Source organism: Macaca fascicularis, chromosome 11 (genome assembly GCF_037993035.2).
Source record: "Macaca fascicularis isolate 582-1 chromosome 11, T2T-MFA8v1.1".
In the NCBI taxonomy this organism is placed as follows: Eukaryota; Metazoa; Chordata; class Mammalia; order Primates; family Cercopithecidae; genus Macaca; species Macaca fascicularis.
In genome coordinates this window covers 14,266,069-14,293,838 of record NC_088385.1, presented here as the reverse complement: position 1 = coordinate 14,293,838, position 27,770 = coordinate 14,266,069, and the positions used below count along the sequence as shown (strand labels likewise).

The following is a 27,770-nucleotide window of genomic DNA, read 5'->3' as shown; positions in this document are numbered from 1 at the left end:
ATCAATGTGTGACAGTACACGTGGAGTAGTGCCAACCTGGGAAGTCACTGGAACGTTGAGTCCAGGGTGTGTACTGGGGCTCCACCGCACAGGTGTGACTGATGGTCAGCCTGGCTGATCTCAGCTTACAGACTCCTGCCCTCCCAAAGTTGACCAATACCACATGGTCCAAAGCCCCCACTCCATGTCACATCGTTGCCACCTGGGGAGACCAGGTCTCACTCTAAGACTATCCAGTGTGGCAGCCTCATCCTAAACCACATTTAGACCACCCATTGTGAGCCCAGGACCCCAGGTAAATGAAGACAATCCTAACAGGTGTGACAGGAGATCATCTCCCAGAAGCTGAGACAAATCAGAGCTGCTTAGGACAAAGTTCAATTCTTTACTACACAGTAATAGAATTGTTTGTGTGATTGTTACAGTTGTGTGCTTTATATTTCAAGGACTGTGCTTGGCTCTTGTGAAATATGGTTGAGGCCTTTCAAGCCTCTAAAACTAACAACTATATGTTTCGCATATTTTGAAATAAAAGTTGTGACTTTCCATCAATGACAGACTGGATTAAGAAAATGTGGCACATATACACCATGGAATACTATGCAACCATAAAAAAGGATGGGTTCATGTCCTTTGTAGGGACATAGATGCAGCTGGAAACCATCAATCTCAGCAAACTATTGCAAGAACAGAAAACCAAACACTGCATGTTCTCACTTATAGGTGGGAATTGAACAATGAGAACACTTGGACACAGGAAGGGGAACATCACACAGCGGGGCCTGTTGTGGGGTGGGGAGAGTGGGGAGGGATAGCATTAGGAGATATACCTAATGTAAATGACGAGTTAATGGGTGCAGCACACCAACATGGCACATGTATACATATGTAACAAACCTGCATGTTGTGCACATGTACCCTAGAATATAAAGTATAATTTAAAAAATACATCTTATAAAAAATTGTGGGCCGGGCGCGGTGGCTCAAGCCTGTAATCCCAGCACTTTGGGAGGCCGAGACGGGCGGATCACGAGTTCAGGAGATCGAGACCATCCTGGCTAACACGGTGAAACCCCGTCTCTACTAAAATACAAAAAAAAATTAGCCGGGCGAGGTGGCGGGCGCCTGTACTCCCAGCTACTCGGGAGGCTGAGGCAGGAGAATGGCGTGAACCCGGGAGGCGGGGCTTGCAGTGAGCTGAGATCCGGCCACTGCACTCCAGCCTGGGCAACAGAGCTAGACTCCATCTCAAAAAAAAAAAAAAAAAAAAAAAAAATTGTGACTTATTTCTTACTTCAGTGATAGCAAACAAAAATAAAGCTAATCTTAAGTTTGGCTTGGAAAATAAAATGAGTGAAAAGACAAGAAGGAAGAGAATGAGGCAGATCATTTCTGGCTCACTAGAGTTATCTTGCATTTTAACATCATCAGTTCCAATAGATTGTATCTTTTTCTTTAAAATGGGGAAATGCCACATATTTGAAGAGATTAAAGAGATACAATAACTATATGCAATGTGGGATCTTGAATTGGATCCTGGAACAGAAAATGAACACTAGGGACAAAGTTAGTGAAATGCAAATAAGGTCAGTAGTTTATTATGAAGTATAACTATTGTGCAATATGCCAATGTTATCCTCTTGATTTTGATGATTATGTTATTATTCTCTGTGTTGCTCATATTAGGAAAAGTTGAGTGAAAGATATGTGTGAACCCAACCTTCTGCATTGCTTTTGCAACTTTTCTGTAAGTCTGAAATCATTTTAAAATAAAAAGTTTTTAAATGTAAAATTATCTATCTTTGCATATTCAAGGATTCTGTAAGACACTTGTTTTAACCTTTTTGGAGATTAACCAACTCTTTGATGAAAAGTTTGTACCATCTGTTCCAAAGAGCCTCAAGTCGACTGCTATAGTTTGAATGTCCCCCAAAGCTCATGTTGGAATTTGATCCCCAGTGTCACAAGTGGGGCCTAGTGAGAGATGTTTGGGTAATAGGGGTGGGTCCCTTGTGAACAGATGAATGCCCTCCCTGTGAAGGAGGGGAGTGAATGAGTTCTCACTCTATAAGGTCCCCCAAGAGCTGGTTGTTAAGAAGAGCCTGGCACTCATTCCTTTTCTCTTGCTTCCTCTCTCATCATGTTACCTGCACACACCGGCCCCCCTCTCACCTTCTGCCATGAGTGGAAGCAGCCTGAGTCCTCACCACAAGCAGATGCGGGTGCCGTGCTTTTTGTGCAGCCTGCAGAAACATGAGCCCAAACCTTTCCTTATAAATCACCCAGCCTCAGGTGCTCCTTTATAGCAGCATAGACAGACTAAGACAGCTCTCAGAAGTCGTCCAGAGTCTTTCTCACATTTCCCCACCAGGTTGTTTTTCTTTTCTTGTTGACTTTGTGTTGGAGTCATCATACCAGGGGCAGGAGAGCCGACTTTATGAGACCCAACCGCAACCATCTGTTCCCAAGTCCCTACTTGGTGACCTCACGTTGGTGGCTTGAGATTGGCCACATGAAAGTACTTATATCTTGGAAATAAGCAAATGCTAAAAATTAGGACTTTTTTTGGGTTTTGAGAGCCATTATTAAACATTTTCCAGCCCATTGCTATTTATAGAAGTTCCTTATGTATCCAAGTTCTAGTCACTTGTTAATTACATGTGCTGCAAACATTTTATCCCATATGGTAGCTTATAAAAATGTTCCTTTGAGGTGACTTCTGATTAGCAGAAATTCTACACTTTGATATGGTTATATTTTTAAATTGTTTTTCTATATGGTTAGTATGTTTCGTGTCTTCTTAAAGGATTTTTTTCTACCCTAAGGATATTAAGATATCCTAGTATATTTAATTATGAAAGCTTTGGAATTTTGTCTTTTATATTTAGGTCTCTAATACACCTGAAACTGATTTTTGTGGATGGTGATATAGTGGTCCAATTTCTTTTCTTTTCTTCTTGAAAGCTTAGATCTCCTATATATCTTCAGAGACATAGAAGAATGCATTTTATCCCATATATCGATAGCCATGCCAAATTGGGTGAGATAAGGCAAATAATCCAAAAACTGGCTAAAAAAATCAACTGTAGTGAGGAGACATCTAGAAATTTAATTATCTTATGTCTGTCATTTGGTTGAATTGTCCCAAGATACGTATCTGCATGGTTGCCAATTATGGCAGATTAATTGCAGAAATGAGCCCCATTTTTAATGCATCCTTGTCAACACTCACTTAGGTAGGGCCCTCCCAAAACGATGCTGTGCTTGGTGCCATGACTTGCTTTGGCCAATGGGACAGGAGCAGAGGCTGGGAAAAGCCCAAGTTCATTTTTACTTGTTTCCTGGACCTCCATCACTACCATGAGAACAGGCCCAACTTAGCCAGCTGGAGGGATGTGAGGGACATGTGGAGGAGAGCTGAAGCCATTCAAGATGAGCCAGGCTCAGCCAACCCATCTGCTGATCACCCATGAGCCAGTCATGATTGGCCACATCCAGTCCAGAGCAGCAGAACTGCCCCACCTCCCTGCAGACTACTGAGAAATAATAAAAAGGTTACTGTTTTTAAGCCCCTAAGTTCTGAAGTGGTTTGCTACAGAACAATATCTAACTAATACACCAGTTATCTGAGAGTACTCCAGACCCTTGATGTCCTCAGTGGCATTATTTTATTTATTCAGGCTTTAATATTTATTGAGTATCTTCTATGTGTGATTCCTTAAGAGTACTCCTTGAAAACTTTGGTCAAATTTCCCGTTTTGTTCTAACAGGAAGGTCAGGGTTAATGAAAATTTTCCTTTTAAATTTTAAGGCCATTTAAAACTATGAATGTTGTACTGGGTAGTAGTACATTGGTATTCTTCTTTGGTACTAAAATGTTTTGTTTTTATCACCTGTTATTTTACTCCTAAGTTACTCTTTGATGCAAAAGTTATCCATGAAATTGTATCATGCAGTCTGGCTACCTTACTATCAGCTGGGGAAAAATGGTGCTGGGTTCTGCATCCTCCTGGGGTCTCCTTGTTCTCTTTCCTTTGGCAGTAGGATCAGCTCCCTGCTGTCTCCTTCTCTCTCTGCACTGCCCCCTGCGTGGCTCAGTTCCTCTCAAGGAAGGAGATGGAAGATCCTTATGGTAGTACAACCCAGTATTTTAGAATCTTTCCAATATTATGAAAGACTTACTTTCTGGACTAGGATTTACCCGAATTATTTTAAATAATATCAGGTGAAAGGTTTAGATCACTAAGAGGCAAAGACAGTTGTAGAATCTTTTTTGTGCCTGTGCAATTAATAATAATTATAAATATAACAGTTAGCATTTATGTGTGCTCACTGTGTGCCAAGCACTCTTATAAGCATTATAGATATTATTGATTCATATTAATTTTCAAAACAATCCTGGAACATGACTATTCTTATAACTATTTTACACATGGGGCAACTGAAGCCTACAACACTTAGCGAACTTTACCAAGACTACACGAGAGTGTAATAGGGATTCAACCACCTAGCCCCAGATTCTCCTTTTTTTTTTTTTTTTTTTTTTTGACACAGAGTCTCACTCTGTCACCCAAGCTGGAGTTCAATGATGGGATCTCGGCTTACTGCAACCTCTGTCCCCTGGGTTCGAGCAATTCTCCTGCCTCAGCCTCCCCAGTAGCTGGGATTACAAGCATGAGCTACCACTCCCTGCTAATTTTTGTATTTTTAGTAGAGATGGGGTTTCACTATGTTGGCCAGCCTCGTCTCGAATTTCTGACCTCAAGTGATCTGCCTGCCTGGGCCTCCCAAAGTGCTGGGATTACAGGCTTGAGCCACCACGCCTGGCCAAGAGTTTGCATTTTTTAACCAAGATAGCGGGGAGCTGTGCTCAGGCATCACCTACACTGTTTACAGCCCTCTGAGGAGTGTAAACACTTGCTTCAAACACCAAGCAGCCTGGAACCCCTGAGTTGGCAGGACACACTTGGCTTCAGACCTCACCAGGTAACAGTTTGTCCTGCTTGCCCTCTCTGTCTCACCCTCAGCCATTTGAGAATATTTTGCAGATTTCACAACCATTTGCCAACATTTTAGCCTGTCTCCTAAAACAAAGACACTCTCTTATATAACCATAATATAATTTTCTAATTTAACATTGATTTTTTGACATCGTTGAAGCAAGCTACGGTTTTGTAAAATGTGTGTTATTTGAGTTTGCTGTTCCTTCATGACCAGATTTGGGTTGGGCATTTCTGGCAGGAACGGTGGTGTATCCTCCGCAGGGCATCATCACGGTGCTGGCTTGTCTTGTTACTCTTGTAATCAACCTTGAGCCAGTTTCAAGGGAGTGTATCTAAGATTTTTCCATTATAAAGGTATGTTTTTCCTTTTTAAAATTAAAAAGCAATTCATATAAAGAACCTATTCCTCAGTTAGCTTCCATCTAATGGTTTGTTCGTCCATTGATGTTTTTGCCTGAATCACTTGTTACAATGGTGGCTATAAAATGTGGTTTTCTAAGTCTACACCACTACTTGTAAGGAAAAATGTTCATTCATTCATTTTGTTACTTATACTAACTCTGTGACAGCATGTGTTCTATTGTATCCGCTGTGTTGTAATCCTATCATTGCACATTTTCATGCCTAGATTATATGGGATTTAGCCAGTGGGGGCCTCTTCAAGCTGGATTCTGGGTGTTTTCTTTCACCCTGATCAGTTTTCAGGCATTTCTGCGGTTTCTGGCAAAACAAAATATTCTAGGCTCATAGTGTATGTATTAGACAGGGTTCTCTGGAGAAACAGAACCAACAGGTCACATATATGTGTACATATAAAATAATCAAGACAGATCATAATTAAACTTGCTAAAGCTAAAGACAAAGAAAACAGCCAGAAAGAAATGACACCTTACCTATAAATGTTATTTAAATGATGGTGGATTTCTTATTTGAAACTGTGGGTGATATGATCTCTTATAAAATATTTATTTATCTTATCATTATGATAAGTTCAGAAGGAATTGATATGACATTTTTCAGGCACTAAGAGGAAGAACTATCAACTCTAATTCTAAGTCTGGTGAAACTATCCTTCAAAATGGAGGGGAAATAAAGACATTGCTAGATGAAGGAAAGTTAAAAGAATCTGTCAGCTCCAGACTTGTCCTTAAAAATGGTCTAAAGGAGGATGTTTAGAAAGCAGGAAATTATAAAAGAAGGAATCATGGAGCATCAGAAAGAAAGAAAGAAAAGAACGAGAGAGAGAGAAAGAAAGAAAGAACCACAAAGAAAGTAGGTATATGGCTACAAAGGGTAGGACATCCTTTTTCTCACGAAGTTTATAAAAATATTTGGAGGTCAAAGCCAAAATTATAACATTATCTGATGCTCAAGACAATAATATATAAAATCATGGAAGATAAAGAGAACTAAATGGAAGAAAGATTTCTACATTTCACTTAAAATAGCAAAACATTGATACCACCAGACTGCAATAAGTTAAATATGTACGCTTGAAATATCCAGTGCAATCAAAATAAAAACTGTGTAAAGAAACACACTCAAAAAGATTATCAATAAAGCAAAATTAAGTGCTGAAGTTTACTCAAGTAACACAAAGCAAGACAAGAACAGAGAAACCAGAATGAAAACACAAGGAAACAAGCAGAAAACAAATGACAAAATGGGAGGCTTAAGCTCGAACATGTTGATGATTACCTTAAATGTAAATATTCTAAATAAACAAACACAAAGAGAGAGATAGGAGGAGTAGATTAAAGCACACACAGAGACACACACACTCACACCTCAACTATATATTGAGTACAAGAAGCTCATTTCAGATTCAGTAACCTAGGTAGGTTGAAAGTAAAAGGATGAAAAAAATTACCATGAAAAATTAATTTAAAGAAAGTAGTTAGGAGTGGCTACATTTTCCAATAAAATAGACTTCAGAGCAAAGAGACTTAGTAGAGACAAAAACCAACATTACGTAGTGATGAAAGACTCAATCCACCAGAAAGTCATAACAATTCTAAATGTGTGTGCATCAAAAACAGTGCTCCAAAAAATATGAAGCAAAAACTGATAGGGGTGAAAGAAGACATAGATACATCCACAATTATGGTTGGAGACTCCAACACCTCCCTCTCAGCAACTGTTAGAAATACTAGACAGAATGTTAACAAGGATATAGTAGACCTGAACAGCGCTGGCAATCAACAAGACCTGGCTGATCTCTGCAGAATGTTCCACCCAACAGCAGCATACACATGGTTTACAAGTGTCCATGAAACAGGTCAACAAAATATAAAATCTCCAGGGTCATAAAACAAACCACAACTAAATGAAGTAATAGATATCATGTAGATTGTCTTCTCTAACCAGAAGGTAATCAAACCTGACATCAATAACATAAAGACAACAGGGAAATCTCTAAATGTGTGCAAATCAACCAACCCAATTATAAATAACCCATGGGTCAAAGAAGTCTCAAAGTAAAATTAGAACATACATAGAACTTAATGAAAGTGGAAACATAACTTACCATAATATGTGAGATGCAGCTAAAGCGATGCTGAAAAGGAAACTTATGACACTAAATGCTTACATTAGAAATGAGGAAAAGTCTCAAATCAGTAATATAAGAAACTAGAAAAAAAAAAACCAACAACAAAATAAACCCAAATCAAAGAGAAGGAAAGAAATAAAGATAAGAGCGGCAATCAATGAAATTGAAAATGAAAGCAATAGAGGACACTAATAAATTTAAAATCTGGTTCTTCAAAAAACTTCAGTAAAATTGATAATCTTCCAGCAAGACTTCTATGGATAAAAAGACAAACACACATCACCAATAAAAGGAATGAAACAGTAAAATTACAAAAAATCCGGCAGCTATTGAAAAAGATACTAAAAGAGTACTATGTCCAACTTTCTGCTCATAAACTCAACAATTTGGAATAAATGAACCAAGGACAATCTCAAAATAAAGTTTAAGAATGCATAGAACAGAATGAAAGTGAACATACAACTTATCAAAATATGTGGGATGCACCGGAAGCAGTGCTGAAAGGGACATGCACAGAGCTGAATGCACCCCTCAGAAATGGGGAATCATGTCCCCAATGAGGACGGATCCCATGAAAAGCAAATACAACCAAAGATTTGACAAGGATTTGGATTTTGTCAAATGCTTTTACTGCATAAATCGATGTGATCATGTGAGTTTTCTTCTTTAGATGTTGGTAAATTACAACTATTAACAAAATCCTACAACCCTTAACAAAACTGAAATTGAAATTTGTAATGTAAAATCTCTTGAACAAGAATCCTCATGCCCAGTTAGTCTCACGGGGAAATTCTTCTAAGCAGTTAAAGAAGGAATAACTCCAATTTTAAACAATCTCTTCCAAAAAATAGAAGAGGAAACACTTCCCATCTCATTTTATGAGGGACAGTATTAGTATATAAAGTCAAACATAGCCACTATACTAAAAGGAAACCACAGGTGAATATCTCTTATAAACTTTGACATGAATATCCTCTACTGATTATTAGCAAATCACTTCCAACAACATTACCCAGTGGGATTTATTCCGGATATGTAACATAATCAAGCATACCAACAATCTAAAGAAGAAAACTCACATGATCCCATCAATTGATGCAGGAAAAAAATTTGACAAAATCCAATACCATTCTCAATAATTTTTTAACTCTAAGAATGTTAGAAATACAAGGGAACTGCATCAACTTCGTAAAGAGCATCTTAAAGGCACACAGCTAAGATCATACTTCAGAGTGAAAGACCATTTTCCCTCTAATATTAGGAACAAGGTAGAGATGTCCACTCTTAGCAACCTTATTTACATAGCACTGGACGTTCTAGCCACTGTGATAAGAAAAGAAAAAAAATTCAATTGAAAAGGAAGAAATAGCCAATCCCTGCGTGAAGATAATATGATTATCTACCTAGAAAATTCTAAAGAATCTCCAAAAAGAAAAAAAAGAAAATCCAGAACCAAGAAGTGAGTTCAACAATGTCTCAGGACGTAGATCAACACACAGAAAAAATCAGTCACATAATTTATATACTAACAATGAACAAGTGGAAACCAAAAGTTAAAATTCTATACCATTTACAATCTCACCAAAGAAAATGAAATAATATAGACTTAAAATGTGTACAGGACCGGTATGCTGAAAATTACAAATGCTTATGAAGAAATCAAAGATGAAAACAAATGTGCTGTGTTCATGAATGGGAAAACTTCCGTAGTGAAGATATCCGTTCTCTCCAAATTGATTTATAGATTTTTTATAGACAAAAGCAAGCTTATTGTAAAATTTATGTGAAAGTCACAGGCCCTAGAATAACTGAAATAATTTAACAAACAAAAATAAAGTAAGAAGCAATACTCTATCCAATATGATGGCTTAATAAATCGCTACATGCCGGGCGCGGTGGCTCAAGCCTGTAATCCCAGCACTTTGGGAGGCCGAGATGGGCAGATCACGAGGTCAGGAGATCGAGACCATCCTGGCTAACACGTTGAAACCCCGTCTCTACTAAAAAAAATACAAAAAACTAGCCGGGCGATGTGGCGGGCGCCTGTAGTCCCAGCTACTCCGGAGGCTGAGGCAGGAGAATGGCGTAAACCCGGGAGGTGGAGCTTGCAGTGAGCTAAGATCCAGCCATTGCACTCCAGCCTGGGCGATAGAGCGAGACTCCGTCTCAAAAAAAAAAAAAAAAAAAAAAAAAAAAAAAAAAAAAAAAATCGCTACAGTAATCAAAGCTGTGTGGTATTGATGGAGAGGCAGACGTGTAGATCAATGGAACAGGATAGAGAACCCAGAAATAGACTGATATAAATATGCTCAACTTATTTTTTGACAAAGGTACAAATGCAATTTGATGGAAGCCATTTCAATAATGGTAAGAGCAATTTGATATCCATAGGAAAAAAAATAAATCTTCACCTAAATCTCGTGCCTTATTAACTTGAGATGGGTCATAGACTCAAATGTAAAATGTAAAACTGTAAAAATTTTAGAAAAAAAACCCAGAAAAGAATATCTGGGGTCTAGGGCGGGGTAACGAGTTTTTAGTTAGACCTAACAGAAAAGTACAATCCATAAAGGGAAAAATTGGTAAGTCGAACTTCTTTATAATTAAAAACCTCTGGCTCTATAATACAAGTGGAAATAAAACATTACATGAGAATAACAGTAATAAGGCATGTGGGGGATTGATCTGAGGTCATTGTATTCATTGAGAGAAAACTTTCTAATGTTCATTAATTCAGTCTTTTTAACCAGCAAGTTAAAATACAAAGACAAAGAACTAAAACTGTCATTATTTGTAGATGCTGACGGTATATATAGAAAACCCAAAGGATAAGTTTTTAGAATTAATAAATAATTTTAGCAAAGTTGGATATAAGGCCAATATAGAAATAACAATTGCATTGTTGTACAGTTGGAACAAACATACATTTAAAAATTTAAAATGATACCATATGCAAAACCATCGAAAACAGAAATCAAATACCAAGGAATAAATCTAACAAAATGTGTGCTGGAGGTCTGCACGAAAACCACAATGCCTAAATGAACAAGATGTATCATGTTGTCAGATTAGAAAATTTAGTTTAGTAAAGATGTTAACTATCCCCACATTGATCTTAGATTCGATATAACCAATCACAGCCAAAATGTCAACAGGATTGTTAGAGGGACTTGAACTACCATGCCAAGCCATAAACATTATTAATCGAAAGGAATATGTTTTCTAAACTTATTTAAAAAGGTGTTTTGCTCTACCAGCCCAAGGCAAAAGTAGGGAACGGCAGATTCGGATTTATCCGATTACCCTCCATGACTTAAAGAGATTCGAGGCTTTTGCTCTACCAGCCCAAGGCAAAAGTAGGGAACGGCAGATTCAGATTTATCCGATTACCCTCCATGACTTAAAGAGATTCGAGGCTTTTCTACACATGGGGAAAGTTTTTCTTGGGAGTTCAGGTTGACCTTATGATGGCCAAACTTTAAAAGTGGCACACAAATTAGACACAAAAATCCAAGAGCCATATATAAAAGAATGGCATCAAACCTAGATGACAATAGAAACTAAGATAATATTTGGACATGTTTAAGTCACATTTTTATAAATTAAACATTATCCTGTTGTTCCATGACTAATATTTGTCTAAGCATATATTTAGTGTTTTGTTTGAGAGTTTAGAGTTAATCCGTCTCCAAGACCTTTAATTAGTCAGGGATCAAAACACTACATTTTTTGTTCCTTCACAGGGCAAACAAATAATAATAATAGCTCCATGAATAAGGCAATGAGAAGTCTATTTTTCCTTTCCATTGTGAAACCCCATCCTATTGCACCAAACCCCATATTGGTGCAATTATGCCAAAAAGACTGATTTAGATGAAATAAATTGACCACATTGCTTTGCTGTCTCCTACATTTTGACTTGTAAAGTATTTTGTTCTGTGAATAAAACAGCAAGAATGACTCAATGTGGGTAATTATACAATCATCGGGTATTTCCATTTCATCACTATTGCTTTAAGGTAGCAAGTATGTCAGGTTAAATCTCTCCAAAATTGGCCACTTTTGTGTTTTTCTGGCATCTAATACTTTTTTGTGTATGCAATAACTGAGTATGTAATAAGTATCTATATATGTATTAAAACATGTTATTTGGAAAAGAAAAACTACCTGGGGGCAAAAACACAGTTTACTGGCTTATCTCTCCAAAGCAGTTACCTCTTTAATCTTTCCATTACTGATTTATTAAACTGAATTAATTGCTCTCAATAGATTTATAATTTGTAAATCTATTAATTTATAGTTTATAAATCTATTGATTTACAAATAAATAGATCTATAAATCTATAAATCTATTGATTGATTTATAAATAATGAGAACAAATTAATTCATTTAACTGGTATAGTATGGGTTACAATTACAGCCTATAGAAACAATTTGAAAATGAAAAAAGGGTGGGAGAAAAGGATTTATATTTGTGGAAAATCAAAAGGGCTGTTACACTTACCCCAGAAATTGAAATAGTGAAATTCCTTTTAATCATTTGGGCAATTAATTTAAGACAATTTTCTGTTTCAATTTAATAAGTCAGAAAAGATGTTTGGCAATGTTTGGTATAAGATGATTCCCAGCTTTTCAAGACCAATTATTTAGTGCCCTCTATTGCTGTCCTATTGATCAGCTATTTTAATTTAAGCCCTAATTATTAAAGGTTTAAGTATAATTTTATTTATAATTGTAGCTACCATAATGTGTTGCCACTTAAAGTTTATTTAAAGTGGGTGCCATGTGTGCTTAGCCTTTTCCAGGTGTGTCCAAGAATATTCTGAACTGTCACACACACGCATATGTGCACACACATACAGTGACGAGATGGAACTTCTATATTTTGTATAGAAAAACATCATCGGATATGTAGAAATATCAATCAATTGATGAAAATTTGCAGAAAGATATTCCCTGGATATTTCACATTCTGTTTGACAGGCCAGAAGACTCTCTCAGGAGGTGAAATAAAAAAACGTAATTATTAGACTGACTCTTGGACACAAGCCACATCAATCTCTTCATTCCTTGCACTACTACTGTTGTCTATTTTTCTTTACCAGTTGTCTTAGCCTGTTCAAGTAGTGATAACAGAATATCATAGACTAGGTGGCTTTTAAACAACAAACATTTGTTTCTCACAGTTCCGGAGGCTGGGGGTGCTGCAGATTTGGTGTCTGGTGAGGGCCCACTCTGGTGCACACACAGATGTGAGGTGTGTTCTTGCTATATTCTCACGTGTTAGAAGGGGTCAAGGGCATTCTCTGGGGTCTCTATTATAAAGGCACTGGTCCCTGTGTAAAGGCAGAACCCTCTTGACTTAATCACTTTTAAAGGCTCCACCTTCAAATACCATTACCTTGGGGGTTGAATTTCAACATACAAATTTTGTGGGGATATAAACGTTCAGTGTCTAGCACCAGTAAACCATTAACCTTAGATAATTTGCCTTTTGAAAATAATTTTCTTTTTTTGGTCCTTTTTAGAGACAGCATCTAGATCTGCTGCCCAGGCTGGAGGGCACTGGCATGATCCTACGTCACTAAAGCCCCAATTTCCTAGACTCAAGTGATCCTTCCACCTCAATCTTCCAAGTAGCTAAGAGTACAAGCGTGCGTCACCATGCCCAGCTAATTAAAAAAAAAAAATTCGTAGAGGTGGGTCTTGCTATGTTGCCCGGGCTGGTCTCAAACTCCTGATCTTGAGCAACCCTCCTGCCTCAGCTTCCCAAACAGCTGCATGGGATTGCAGGCATGAGCCACTGCACTTGGTCAAAAATATTTTTTCAATTAATTTCTTTTAAAAGTTTTCTTCTTTTATAAAAGACAACTCTTCCATGAGTAGGAAAATCCTTTATTGATTAACTAACACCTTTCATATATAAGTTTAATTCTGTTTTTCTCAAAGAGGAAAAATAAACTTACTTTATTTTTGTATTTAATACTGAAATAATACTGAATTACTGCCAGATAACCACACTTACAAAGTAGCTACCTAAGTTATTAACATGAATCGTGAGGATAAAATTATATTAGAAATAAATGTGTATTGATGTCTTCAACTTAACTATATGTATAATAGAACATTAATCATCTTCACGGGCCGGGCGCAGTGGCTTATGCCTGTAATCCCAGCACTTTGGGAGGCCAAGGTGGGTGGATCACGAGGTCAGGAGATCGAGACCATTCTGGACAACACGGTGAAACCCCGTCTCTACTAAAAATACAAAAATTAGCCAGACGTGGTGGCTGGTGCCTGTAGTCCCAGCTACTCAGGAGACTGAGGCAGGAGAATCGCTTGAACCCGGGAGGTGGAGTTTGCAGTGAGCCGAGATGGCGCCACTGTAGGCCAGCCTGAGAGACAGTGTGAGACTCCATTTCAAAAAAAAAAAAAAAAAAAAGAAAAATCATCGTCATGATAAGTATTTTATTTTCTGATGTGTCTTCTAAATACTTCTAAAATGATTTAAGGCAAATTTTCTAAAGTATAGTTAATTACAAAAGCATTTGAACTCATTATTTGGAAATTTTGTTATACATAAGTTTGAAAGGATACTAGAAATTAGCCACACATGTTAATAAAAAGCTGTTCTGCCTCTGACTGTGTTGGACTTTATGGTTCATCACAATTCTGTACAAACATTTCGCCATATTGTAAGTCATCCAGCTTCACCTTTCCACCACCATCTCCACTTTCTATTTAATTCCTGAGGCTGCTCCTATGTAGGTGGGTGGGGAAAGGAACATCAGGCAGCCTCTGGTGGCAGGAACTGTGATAATCTGGAAATGTTGCTCAGGCACTGGGCCATGAGATAGGCATTTGGCATGAACGCACATGACCAGATCGAGATAGCCATGTAACCAGCATAAGAGAAAACACCCGGCCAGGTGACAGGTATAGGATGTGTTGGGATTAAGGCTGACTGGATCTTTTTGAATTGCATTTACATGCCTTACTATATAACTTCTTACATTGTTTACAGAAAAATGTAAACAATTTTTGATATGGTAGAATGAACATACGGTAGAGTATGTAAACATATTTTTGATATGGTAGAATCAACATTTTGTGGAATTAAAAATTCCTCATGATGATTTTATACTTTAATTTTTTTCCTAGAGGCTGAATGATTTCATTCACATTTTAGGCTTGCTTTCTTTTTAAAGATTAAGCTGTTTCATTTCTAAACTTCTGTGCTTTCCAAGAATGGGGCTACCAAACCATAAATTAATGTTATTAAATGTTCCTTTTTACTTAAGCATTTTTGTACTTAGTTCTATAATTTATGTTATTCAGCTTAAGACAGGGCCCAGGGTTTGCCATGAAACATGCTGCTTCTATGGAAATCTGTGTTATACCCAATACAGTTTCTGGAAAAAATTCCAGTGAAATTAGTTATTTCTGGGATAGCCTCGATTTTTTTTGAGATTGTCCTCTTAAAATTGACTGCAATAAAGATAATTTATTAAGAATGCTGTCGGTAATTTAAAAGTAATTTTAATTAAAATCTAATTTTCTTTGGTAGTTGATGTTTGATAACAGCCTCCTTGTAAAGATTTTTATCCAATGAACTTTTATACTCATAAAGATCTGTACATTTCAATTGCCAAAAAATCTTGTTTTTTTGGAATTTTCTTGTAAGGTGTTTTAAGCATGTGCTTTAAGCATAAACAAAGTAAAAATGTGTTTTTATTCTTATTAATGGCCAGTTTTACAAACATTGAATTCCTTAGACTCTTCTGTAATCAACAACACTGACCTCTGTACTTGCTCACCACTCACTTAGTGCCAATTATTAATTGAGGTGATATTAGGTGTTGAAGATACTATCGTAAAAACACATAGCTTAGTGTGGTATGTATGCATGTATACAAATGACTGCAAGTGAGTGAAAAAAGTGACAATGGTTGTGTGATGAGAATACCATAGGGTCCAAGCAAGGCATGATAAAATGTGCCTTGGTGAGTCAAGGGAGATGTTACAAAGGAACTGAAGTTTAGAAGTAAAGGAGAAATGCCGGACAGAAGAGTGGTGAAATTTCTAGGCTACAAAAACATCACAAGCAAAGCTACAATTACAGAAATGGAATCATTTTTGTCAGTCCATGGTGGCTGTGGGTAAGTTACAAGTAGGAGATTAGTTGGTAATTACCTGGGGAGACTAGATCACAGAAAGTTTTCTCTAAGTATGGGAAATTGAGATTTTATTCTTTAGCTACTGAGAAATAATGGAAGGATTATAAGCAAGGAAAGTTCAGATTGTAAAATGAGAGAACTCATTTTTGCAGTCAGCTGTAGGAATCATTAGCGGTGGTGGGGGGTGGGGTGTGCCTGGGATGTGCCTGAAGTCGAAGTAACCTATTAGAAGGCTAAGTAGTTAGGAGAGGTGACTAGCTTCTCAGTTAGGGCAGTACAGGTCAAGGGGAAGAAGAAGGCAAAGTCTCTCAAAAATGTTTAGAGGAACATCACATGGGAGGGGAAATCTTCCAAAGTTTTATTTTAGGAAACAAGATGCACATTGATACCATAACAGCAGATATTTGATATATTGAAATGGTGATAAAACAGTGTGCTTTGAGGAAGAGAAAGACAAATAATGGTTTCATTAAGCATATCCTTGAGTTTGGGAAGGCTTTGTATGATCCTCTTTCTGTAGACCAAAAAAAAAAAAAAAAAAAAGGGAATCTGGTCTTTAGGATGTATCTAAAGACAAATATTTGGTGTGGTTTTCACCATCTAGGGGAAAACTGGAGGGAGAAGGAAAAAAGTCCAGAAAATGGATAAAAACAGTATTTAAGCAACATTTGATAAAGTATCCCCCAAAAGACTAAGAAGGTATTGTGAGGTAAGGGAAAAATCAGTGGAATAATTTCATTTCAAGAAATCGTATCAAGAATGGTGAGGTAATCTGTAGAATTAGATATCAAAAACAAGTGAAGAAAATTTATACACCTCTATGGAGAAGACTCCAATGCCTGAGCCAACTGTCAAGGTTCATCTTATATTTTACATCATTGGGAGGGAAATAAAGAGAAATAATTCTCAAAATTAATTCAACTACCACATAAATGAGAAGAAGCTTGCTGTTAACCACAGTTTTTTTAGTTTCCTCTATTTGCTAAACATTTTATTATGAGGACAAAAAAAATTAAAAAGGATGTAACTTTCTTTCTTTCTTTTTTTTTTTTGAAAGGGAGTCTCGCTCTGTCGCCTGGGCTGGAGTGCAGTGGCCGGATCTCAGCTCACTGCAAGCTCCGCCTCCCGGGTTTACGCCATTCTCCTGCCTCAGCCTCCCGAGTAGCTGGGACTACAGGCGCCCGCCACCTCACCCGGCTAATTTTTTGCATATTTTAGTAGAGACGGGGTTTCACCGTGTTAGCCAGGATGGTCTCGATATCCTGACCTCGTGATCCACCCGTCTCGGCCTCCCAAAGTGCTGGGATTACAGGCTTGAGCCACCGCGCCCGGCCGGATGTAACTTTCAAAAATGGTTCTTACTCTTAGAAAGATAATTCTGGTTCAACATAAATATGTACCTAAAACAAGGAAAAAGTGTAAAAATCATATAAATAAATACATAATCATAAAACAGTGCTAAGTAAACTATGGCTTTTAATATTTTTTGATTAAACATTCAGGCCAATAGAGAAAACAATTTAGTGAGTAAGGTTTCTTGAGTAATTGGAAGTACTATAGCAGAGCAATTCCAGTGTGGAAGTGTTCATGTTGGAGATGCATCTTCAACAAGAGTGTGATTTGCCCTCACTAAGAAACAAGATCAAGTGTTATTCAAGGGTGATGCCTAACAAGCACAAACCTTAGCTTTATGTTTATAGGCAAAATAGGTGATTATGATAGGAACCTGATCAGTGTAAAGATTGGATTACTGTAATCCACATTAGAATATGCTTTCAAGAAAGAGTCTGCCATTTTTAAATGGGTAAATATGGTTTCCCTTGGTGCTATGCATCTCTGTTTCTCTTTGCTTCTTTCATGAAATAAGTCTAATTTTCTTTTATTTGGACTACATGTGGCCATGTTTTTTTAACAAACAAAAAATAGCATGTCGTGTATGTGTTCTCAGTTATATGCAATGGAATCTATTGCTGTTGCTTGATGTTTTAGTTTCAGAAATTTTTATGGAGTATGTTGCTTTAGTTAGAGAATCTATTCTTATATTATGCTGTAAATTGAAACCTTATGGGTTACCACCTGTGAAAATAGGTCTGTATCTTTTTGAAAATCTGTCCTTAGAATTGGATATGCTGTATTGTACTTAATATTCCTTATCAGGACAGGAGCTTTACCAGTTGCCTCTATGAGGGGTTGAAGGGAAGGCAAGGTCTTTCTGAAAAGCAGTTATGACACAGACACGTCAGAAATGGTGGAGTACGTATTTTACCATAAGGTCTGGTTAGTTAATTTAAAATTATTTATGTGAATTCATTCAAAGAGGGACTAAAACACTTTAGTTTGTAACTCCTGATTGATTTCTCCTCCTTAATGTTCAAATGAATATCACATGTAAGCAGAGACATTATAATCTGTGGCATCTCTCAGTTTCTTTATTGTTCTTTTTATGTATTATTAAAATATGGCACTTGGAATAAAAACCTAGATAGATGTATGGCATAGTAGTTCCATTTTAAGCTCCAAACATAACATTGGAATTCCAATAGCACATCTTTATATTTTGATGTTTCAAAGCTTTTTAAGTTACACAAATCTTATGACGTGCACTATCTTTGGCTGTTTAAATTGTAAAAATGAGTCACTGACACTTAAACTCTATGTGAAGAAAATCTTTGTTTCTGAAACCATTGATGTAGACCTACATATTTAAGTCTGTGTTCTTTTCAGATTTCAAGAAAGAATGCTATAATATAGATACAAAGAAATAGTTGGAAACATCTATTAAAAATGAAGATGTGGCCGAGAACGGTGGCTCACGCCTGTAATCCCAGCACTTTGAGAGGCCGAGGCAGGTGGATCACGAGGTCAGGAGATGGAGACCATCCTGGCTAACGCGGTGAAACCCCGTCTTTACTAAAAATACAAAAAAAAAAAAAAAAAAAAAAAAAAAAAAAAAAAGCCGGGCGTGGTGGTGGGCTCCTATAGTCCCAGCTACTCGGGAGGCTGAGGCAGGAGAATGGCGTGAACCCGGGAGGTGGAGGTTGCAGTGAGCCGAGATCGTGCCGCTGCACTCCAGCCTGGGCACAGAGCGAGATTCTGTCTCAAAAAAAAAAAAAAAAAAAAAAAAAAAAAAAGATGTTCAGAAGTTAAAATAACAGATGTGGACATAAAAAAAAAAGTTCTGAAGTATGTTCTTCATCTCAAAGTAGAAGCTCTTTTTCATCAAGGAGAACCTAGTTTCATTTTTAAATGAAAGTAGAGATGAAACCCCGTCTCTACAAACAAAACAAAACAAAACCAAAAATGAACTGGGCCTGGTGACGCTGGCTTGTAGTCCCAGTTACTTAGAAGGCTGAGGTGGAAGGATCCCTTGAGCCCTGGAGGTTGGGAGACTGCAGTGAACCAAGATCATTCCACCGCACTTCAGCTTGGGTTACAGAGAGGAGACTTTGTCTTAAAAAAAAAAAAAAAAAAAAAAAAAAGAGAGACTTTGCTGCTGTTGTTTAATCTTTTTCTTTTTTTTTTTCTTTTCTTTTTTTTTTTTTTTTTGAGGCGGAGTCTCGCTCTATCGCCCAGGCTGGAGTGCAGTGGCCGGATCTCAGCTCACTGCAAGCTCCGCCTCCCGGGTTCTCGCCATTCTCCTGCCTCAGCCTCCCGTGTAGCTGGGACTACAGGCGCCGCCACCACGCCCGGCTAATTTTTTGTATTTTTAGTAGAGACGGGGTTTCACTGTGTTAGCCAGGATGGTCTCGATCTCCTGACCTCGTGATCCGCCCGTCTCGGCCTCCCAAAGTGCTGGGATTACAGGCTTGAGCCACCGCGCCCGGCCTGTTGTTTAATCTTGAGTGATGAAGTCACATAGCCAAAGCCTGCAGAGTTGTGTTTATACTAATATTGTTTTTATATCTTTTCATATTGCTTATAGAAAGGATTTAAACCAAGTAGGAAGATAATTTTTGTGACACCTGGCAAGTCTAGTCATAAAAGTGGGAAATTCATTAGATAAAAACATAACTTTTTATAATCATTTATACAGTACCAAAAAAAGCAGTAAAATTTTAAAGAAATAAATATTATGAGGTTGTAAAAGAGTATACATATAAAAAAAGGCTCAAATTATGCTTTTGGTAGTCTATTTTTTTGAATAAATTAATGCATTGGTCCTATTCAATATTGCATTTCAATATGATAGTAGAGTTAAGACATATGCTTTTTGCATGTGCCTGGGTGTTAAGTTTGTAAATACAACCAGCAAGAAAATCAGTCATTTCACAACAGATACAGGTGTAGAAAGGACTTTTCTGTTCTCTTTTCTGTCAGTGAAAAGGCTTCCAAGATTCTATTTATCTCTCAATCTTAGGTGAAGAGTACAATTTTATGAAGAGGGATCCTGGAGAAGTAAACTCTCTGGAAGAAAGTTATGATTTTGACAGTACCATGCACTATGCCAGGATCACCTTCTCAAGGTTGGAGTCTTGTGTTATATTTTGACTATTAATTCCTTTCCTCCATGTGGCTCTTCACAAAGATATATTTGAGATTAGAAGTATAACCACTTTCAAATATTGTTGCCTCACTGCAGAAATAAAGTAGAAAAATAGTTGATTAAAATTTATTGCCTTTGGAAGGTCGAGGCAGGTGGATCACCTGAGGTCAGGAGTTTGAGACCAGCCTGACTAACATGGTGAAAACCCTTCTGTACTAAAAATACAAAAATTAGCCAGGCGTGGTGGCGCGCGCCTGTAATCCCAGCTACTTGGGAGGCTGAGGCAGGAGACTCACTTGAAACCGGGAGGCAGAGGTTGCAGTGAACCAAGACCATTGCACTCCAGCCTAGGCAACAGAGTGAGACTCCAGTTAAAAAAAAATTATTGCCAACAACAAGCATTTAAAAGGCATTTTAAAAACATATTTTTACATTTTCTACCAATTACATAAATTTAATGTGACAACTAAGATGGCATGAATTAAACATTTTTATATTCCTAAATCATTAAAAAGCCCAATTAAAAGGATTACCAAACCATTCAGCATAAGTTGGCTTATTTATGAAAATTAGACATTTTTAAGTTAAGTTAAATAGGTTATTCAGCTGTTCAGCTGGAATGTCACACTCTATGTGACCTGTGCTTTATACTGTGCATTTTTTATTGCTCAAATACCACTTGTGCTCAAAAACTGATATTATTAAAGGAATTGTCGAACATGTTAGAAAGACATTTTACTTCGTATAATTTAGAATTATATTTCACCATTCCTCAACTTTAAAATTCTTTTATTAATGACTGAATGCTATTTTTAAACAATCCAACAATTTGGGTTTTTATTTACTTCATTCTAAAGACAAATCCATCAATCCAATAGTTCCCAGGTAATGAATTTGGAAATGAAACCATTAGACTCATCCCTTTTTCCATTTATGCCCAGTTTACACTCACATGTCCATTTCAACTCATTCTTTTGCCCACTTGTGTCCATTTCACAGTTCATTAACATCTATTTCTAAAGGCAGGGTCACAAAGAAGAGAAAATACTTCAAATGTGTTCCCCTGTTTTTATAAAAATTTCTTAGTAAAAAATAGAGAAAGATGAGTAAATGAGCCCTTAATACTTGGACACATTTTAAAATTATCCATTTTTACCAAACCAAACTGTCTTATTAAAAAAACAGGGTAACTGTATTTTAAAAATATTGTCTTCAAAAGTATATTATAAATATATATGCACATATGTATTTATTTGTTCAATTATATTAACTATCCAAATGCTTATTGTTTCTGTTTTTTAGAAGGATACAGTTTATTCAACAGAAGGCATAAAAATTAGAATTCTGTCTCCCAGAATATGACTTAATTCCTCTGTTTTTCAGCTGTTCACCAATAAAACAATACTGGAGCTATTCTTTTTTTGTGTGTGAGACGGAGTCTCGCTTTGTCACCAGGCTGAGTGCAGTGGCACAATCTCGGCTCACTGCAATGTCCACCTCCCAGGTTCAAGCAATTCTCCTGCCTCAGCCTCCCGAGTAGCTGGGACTACAGACTCGTGCCACCATGCCCAGCTGATTTTTGTATTTTTAGTAGGGATGCGGTTTCACCACGTTGGTCAGGATAATCTCTATCTCTTGACCTTGTGATTTGCCTGCCTTAGCCTCTCAAATGCTGGGATTACAGGCATAAGCCACTGCGTCCGGCCAGGACTATTCTTAACGTAGAATAACTCTAGCACATTAGCCATCTCCACAGGGCATTGAAGGATAACTGAAGTCCAGGGCCAGGAACACTCAGGGAGGTCAGGTGCCTAAAAGTACTAAGGGGCTTTTAAAAATCTAAAACCAAGTATACTTCAGTATCTTAATGTTTGCAAATAACTACAAAATAGCATTAGAAAAAATGAGCTCTCACACACACACACATATATAACCCATCATAATAAATAAATATTGAAATCTATTATTTACACTCAATTTTATGTTTTCTTCTGTTAGACTACTTTAAGACTGGAATGTTTTTAGTCAAATATTCACGAGTGTGAAATCCTTCATTTCTCCCTAGTCTGAAAGGAGAGCTTTCAGAGATGTGATTCTTTTTGGATGTCTCCTGAAGTTTTGATTTGCAGTAAAAGCAAACAGGAACCATCCACCAAGTTAGGAAACAGCTATGTGCTTATGGATTTATCTGTGACCCTGGTATCAGCAGTCATCTTCCAAATCTGAGACACTAAATCAGCTGTCTTGATTGTTCTTTTGCCACTTGTCAATAAGTCCTTCTCAAATTCTTCAGTAATTTTGCCTTTAAAAATATTTTTCAAGAGCCCGGAATCATTGAGAAGTTCTTCCATGTCCTCATCTTTGTATCAGAACACGCTTCCCTTTTCGTTATCTCATTCATGTTTTTCTTTTTCTTTTTTGGCCTTCTGCTTTGACCAAGCTTTATTTTTTAAATGAATTTTCTTCTCCCTTCATTTTCTGTTTTTCTCTTTTCTTTGTTGCTCCAGTAATTTCTGCCTCTGCTTTTCTCTAATTTTATCTTTAAGTGAGATAGCGTCTGTATTAATGTCCACAGGCACAAAATCTGGAAACTGCTTTCCTCTCAATTCTGACATCTTGGGCATTTTCAGCAGGGAAAAACCTCGAGCAAGACTTGCAAAATCAAGATTATTTAATCTGAAAATCAGGTTGCACTCCTGCTTTGCATAAACCGGGACATAGGACATAAAAGCTTTCATGCCCTTTTCAAACATAGCTCTTTCTGCCAGGATCATGGACTTGAATTTTGGCAGAAGGTCAGCTGTGTTTTTCTAGAGTTCATCTCCGCCAGGGGGCGTTTCTGGTTAATTGCAAGGAAATTGATGTATGACTCTTCCATGGGCAGGAGGAACACCAGAGCTCTGCCTCTGTAGCTAATGCGGGCTGTGTGGCCACAGCCCTGCACAAAGGCACTTGCATTGTTGGGGCGATTGTACTGCAAAACCCAATTTACTTCAGGAATATTGATTCCTGGGCCACCACATCAGTGCACACTAAAATCCCACTTTGCAATTTGCGGAACCCCATGAAGATCGTATTTCATCTTCCCATGAATGCACACAATCTTCACACTCTTCATCAGCACCTCCAGAGCCTTCCTGTAGTATTCCACACAGGTGCAGGTGCTGAAGAAGACCAGGTGTTGCTCTTGCTTATGACTGTGAAGAAAATGTAGCAGCTGGTTAAATTTCTCATGTGCCTTGCATACTATGTAGTAGTTATCCAGGCGAGAGTGGTCTGGTCACTGCTGGTTGCCACACCCTTCTCCTTCACTGAGACTGGACAGGGTTCCGGAGGCCCACTCTCCCCAAGTTCTCCAATTCCGGCTTCTGAGTGGCAGAGAAAAGGCCTGTTCTCCTCTGCTTTGGCAAAAACTCCAGGATGGTATTTACGCTTGCCTCAAATCTCATGTCCAGAAGTCTGTCTGCCTCATCCAACACCAGGACATGCAGGGATCACCCACAGCTGGCCAGATACAAGCCTTCTGCCTTCCTTCAGAACCTGTCCTCAAGTGGCCTGGAATGGCCACAGTGATGTTCCCACCTTGTTGTTTAAACTCTTAAATTTGGAACAGAGGATGTCCTGGAAAGCAGAGGAGAATCATTTATTTTTTATTTTATTTTATTTTAATTATTTTATTTTTTTGAGATGGAGTTTCACTCTTGTCACTCAGGCTGAAGTGTAATGGCACAATCTCAGCTCACTGCAACCTCCACCTCCCAGGTTCAAGCGATTCTCCGTTTCGGCCTCCTGAGCAGCTGGGATTATGGGCTTCCGCCACCACGCCCAGCTAATTTTTGTATTTTCAGTAGAGATGGGGTTTCGCCATGTTGGCCAGGCTGGTCTTGAACTCCTGACCTCAGGTGATCTGCCTGCCTTGGCCTCCCAAAGTGCTGGGATTACAGGCGTGAGCCACTGAATCTTGCCTAGAATCATTTATTCTGTCTGTCCTTCATAGATGATAAACCAAAGTTTTAAATAGATGTTTCCCCTTATCCTGCCCTCTTTTCCATGTTCAATTTCTCATTTCCTGGTAAGCACATCTGCTCTGGCTGCCTGCGGTCCACTTCCCCACACATGACATTGTCTTGCCTGCCAGTCAGCCTTGACCTACTCTCTCCTAAGCTTTCAAAATGATATGATTCATTTTTCATAAATAAACTTAACATTTCCACATCATCATATCTACCAGTTAGAAGGATAGTAGTCTGATTGCTTCAGTTCACATGTTTTTGGTCTTTAAATAAGCTGTTTATTAACTTATATTTAAATGGCTTCTTCCAGGGAAAGAAAAATTTGACATACTTCTCTCTCTGCTCCTCCCCCTGAAGTATTTGAAGTTTCTTTTTTTAAGTGTGGAAAGAATGCAAAACATAAAATTTACCGTCTTAGTCATCTTCAGCATACAGTTTGGTGGCATCGAGCACAGTCACATTGTTGGGCAACTGTCACCACCATTCTTTCACAGATCCTTCTCATCTTCCCAACCTGAAATTCTGTACCCATTAAACATGAACTCGTCATTCCTTCCTCCTCCAGCCCTGGCAAACATTGTTGCATTCTGTATCCCTACGAAATGGATGACTCTAGGTAATGCTTAGAAGTGGGATCATGCAATATGTGTCCTTTCGTGTCTGGCTTATTTCACTTTGCATGATGTCCTCAAGGTTCATCCATGTAGCAGTGTGTGTCACAACGTCATTCCCTTTTAAGCCTGGATAATATGCCATTGTATGGATAGACCACATTGCATATCCATTCATTCCTCAGCGAACACTTGGGTTGTTCCCACCTTTGGTCTATTGTGAATAAGTCTTCTGTGAACATGTATGCAGAAATATTAAAAATGATTCATAAAAGATAATTGATTCAACCAATACTTCCTGAGCTTTGCTGTGGGGCAGACACATTGCCAGTAGCCACAATAAACAAGACTGCAGACACAGGCAGCTGCCTCCTGGAGCTCAGAGCTTAAAAGGAAGAGAGACTCAATATGGTGAGGTAACTGTCAGGACTGGAGAAACAGGGTCTCCACGAGCACATGGGCTGGAGCCTGCCCACCTCCCAAAAAATAAAAGGCCCCAGAAAAGTTGTGTGACTTGGTATCTGGGCTCTGAAAAGTCAGTTTGGACAAGGTTGTGGGAGCAGGCAGGAGAGGGCAGAGCAGATGGCAGAGACCAGAGGCATCTGAGTCAGAGGACTAAATTTGGGGGTGCAGCCACCCAGGTTGAGGCACACGCAGGAGCCAGAGCAGATGAGGCCAGCCCTGTGAAGCTGTTAACATCTTGGGCTTATCTTAAAATAGTAGGAAGTCACTGAAACATTTCAAGTAGGGAAGTGACAGGATCTGGTCTGCACTGTACACGAACAGCCTGTCTGTGGTGTGAGTGCATTGGACTGCATGAAGGCAAAAGTTCAGACAGGAAGTGACTGTTCACAGCCAAGCCATCAAGGACAGAGGCCTGAGCTCATTGGATAACAGGGAAGGAGATAAGGCACAGCTGGGGGGTTACTGAGCCCAGGAAGTGAGAGAAAAGGTGGCATCGAGGAAAGAAAGCCACATGCTTTTTATAACAAACAGTTAATTATATTTATATAACCAGTGAATATATATATAAATATATGTATTTATATATAATTACATAAACATGTGTTGATATATAATTTACATATAAATATAATTTAAATATAGTTATGTTTATACAACCAGTGCATTTATATATATAAATTATATTTATATAACCAGTGAATTATAGGATAAGTAGAGGTGCAGCAAAATATTGATGCTGTTGAGTGGGGTCTGGTGTTCACGTTCCGTTCTTCTCCAAGGATCTGGGGATATCTTGGTCTTGGTATGGTCACATCTTTCTTCATCAGCCTGATTTGCTGCAACCTGCTAGACCTTCTGGATGACCCACATCCAAAAAGCTACCATTTTCAGAGTACAATCTATGCCCCGTGAGCCTCAAAAAAGTCTGTTATGAGTTGAATTGTGTCCCCCCAAAATTCATGTATGGAAGCCCTAATTCCTAATATGACTATTTGAAGATAGGGCCCATAAGGAGGTATAAAGGTTAAATAAGGTTGTAAGCGTGGGACCTTAATCTGATCGGACTGGAGTCTTTATAAGAAGGGGAAGAGACACAAGAGATCTCTTTCTCTGCATGTGTACAAAGAAGAGGCCACCTGAGCAAGAAGGCAGCCATCAACAAGCCAGGAAGAGAGCCCTCCCCGGAAACCAACGCTGACGGCACTTCAATCTCAGACTTCCAGCCTCCAGAACTACGAGAAAATGCATTTCCATTGTTTAAGCCACCCAGTCTGTGGTATTCGGTATGGAAGCCCAGGCAAGCTAATGCACGACCGTAAGAGGTAGGTATTATCATCTCCATTTATAGATGAGGAAACTGAGGCTCAGAGAGATTGACTTGACTAAGATCCACAGATGGTAAGCCGCTCATCCGCTGCCCTGCAGTGGAGGCTTCCTTATAACAAGCCTTTTGTTTTTGCAGAGAATTTTCTGGGCATATCTTTGAAGAACCATGTCTTTACTAACTCTATTTCTAAAGCTCTAGCTGTGACTCTGCCTTACAGCCTGCTGTGCAGATCCACACAACAATGTAACTGCAGGGCCTGCTCTGCAAGATCACCCAGAGCAGGCTTCCCAGTCTCAGAGATGCAGAAATGTGCTGTACTTTCTCTGTCTTCCTGAAGTAGTGAGGAGTTTTATGATAAGCCAGCTACATACTTTTCAACTGGAAAAGAGTGACTTTGTGGCTAGATGGGATTTCACATGAGTTCCCTGATTCCTAAGTGAAGCAAGTGCTTCCTTCTGTGACTGTGATGCTGCAAGGTGCACAGAGGAGCCTTGCTGCAAGGTTTCCAGTCACCTTCCTGTAAGTGCCTTGAGTTCCCAAGTGCCTGGCTGTAAGTCCAGTTAAACATGAACCCTACTGAAGCAAGTTTTGAAGTTGTAGTTTGAACCAGATGAACTTATGATTTTTGTAGGTAAGAAATGACCAAATATCAGCAATTTCATGTGAATCAACCTAATGTAGTTGGCCCTTTAACCCTGCCCCCTCCGTCTCATTCTGTCCTCTCAGGCCACCCTCAGATCACCCCAGATCCCTGGCTTCCTCCTCCGACCCTCCCTGGCAGGGTCGCCATGATGGACGGGAATGGATGCCTGGGAGAGAAGTCCACAAAGGAAGAGAGAGGAAATGGTCAGAGAGGTAGGAGGATAGTGTCGGGGTCCAGAACACATTACCCCAACGTGTGGCCGCTTGGCCTGCTGAATATTTTACACGAGAGGAAATCAGAAAACAACAGGAGCAGGAAGGTCACTCTCTGACCCTTTCTCCCCTGAAGCATGGTCAGAAAGGAATTCTCTGACTTGCCTTGCCTGAAAGTAGGTCGGGAGACCCTCATTCCAGAGAGGTCTTGACTCCATCCCCGCACCGCCTTCTTCCCTGCTGGCCTCATCAAAGCCTCTGCTCGAGGAGGGCTCCATATCCAT

At 38.6% G+C, this 27,770-nt stretch overlaps 1 pseudogene; it reads right to left on the bottom strand.

Annotated features, from left to right (window-relative positions):
• Positions 1-20,927: 20,927 nt before the first annotated feature.
• On the bottom strand, positions 20,928-27,770 carry LOC102143114 (ATP-dependent RNA helicase DDX55 pseudogene; annotated as a pseudogene).